Source organism: Otolemur garnettii, unplaced genomic scaffold (genome assembly GCF_000181295.1).
Source record: "Otolemur garnettii isolate 467f Iridium unplaced genomic scaffold, OtoGar3 scaffold00045, whole genome shotgun sequence".
NCBI classification, from domain to species: Eukaryota; Metazoa; Chordata; class Mammalia; order Primates; family Galagidae; genus Otolemur; species Otolemur garnettii.
In genome coordinates, this window is record NW_003852440.1 from 11,466,249 (window position 1) to 11,467,628 (window position 1,380).

The window sequence follows — 1,380 nt, forward strand, 5'->3', positions numbered from 1 at the left end:
GGTCCAGTTTCAGTCTTCTACAGGTTGCCAGCCAGTTCACCCAGCACCATTTGTTAAATAGGGAATCTTTTCCCCACTCAATGTTTTTATTGTCTTTGAATTCTTGAGACAACTTTTGAAATGCTCCTTGAATTTCTAATTCCAACTTTACCTCCATTCTATTAATCTTACTTGTGATCCAAATTCAGAATTTGATTTCTGACATCTCAGCCATTTGTTTATGAATGGAATCTTCAGTTGCGTCTGCCATATTTTTCTTTGGGGTAGTTGATCTACTCTGGTTATTCATGTTACTGGAGCTTTTCCACTGATTCTGCTCCATGATTATTTTACACCATTTGGCTAGATGAGCAGATAAGTTGAAGTTTGGATGGGGACTCCTGGAGTCATGATTAACCAGCCACTTGCCCAAGTTCTGAGACTGGTGTCTGTACCTTTGCCCCTAGAGCTTTGCAAAGGACTCTTACGGTGCTACGGCCTGAGACACTGGGTACTTACTTATTGTGATGGGGCTAAGTGACTCTGTCTTGTTTTCAGCTCATCTCTGTCCTACCCTAGTGAATTAGTTACTCTGGGTTGAAGTCTCAGCTGCGGAGAAATACCAGCAGTAAAGCCACCCTGTCCCCCACGGGCAACAACTGGAAAAGGAAAATCAAACCTTCCCACAACCACACACCCAGGGTACCACTTTTGATAGTCCTCAGGTGACTTGTCCAGTCCAAGAGTTCTCTATCAATTGTCCCAGTCAGCACCCAGTGTCAAATGGGAGAGTTCAAAAGGTTTTTAGCAACTAGAGAGTAGGGGTCTGCTAGCAGCTCGAGTATGACTCATTCTGGTGCTCCTTGGAGTCAGAAGGAGCCCCCTAGCAAATGAATTAGTCTGGCAAGGTTGATGCCTCTTTCCCCACCTTGCACCTCTGTCACACCCAGTCACCAGTAACCCTGCAGGGCTGTGACCTAGTTCCCTCCAATGAGCAGATGCTCCTTCAAGGGTTTGTGCCTGCCTGAGTCACAGGGAGATCTATGTCTCCTCAGCCAGGCCTCCACACTCTGCCACCATCTGGCAGGGGAAGTTGAGACCTGACAAACTTGGGTGGTTAATGGAAGCTGGGGCAGTTCACTCAGTTCCAGTCAAGCCCCTGATTGATGTTGTTGACACTTATATTTGAGCAGAATTTGTGATTCTCTCCTGGCTATATTCCCTGCAGACAAGGTGCTGTTGAGTTCACAGAAACTACAATTCAGCCCTAGTCTATGATACTGCTCAGAGCTGGCGTGTATGTCTCCATTGCAGTCTGTGTTAGGGTGGATGCAGTTAGAGCTCACACTGAGCTCTCAGTTCTAGCCTCTCCCCACCTGCTTTTGTCTCAGCTCATTTACC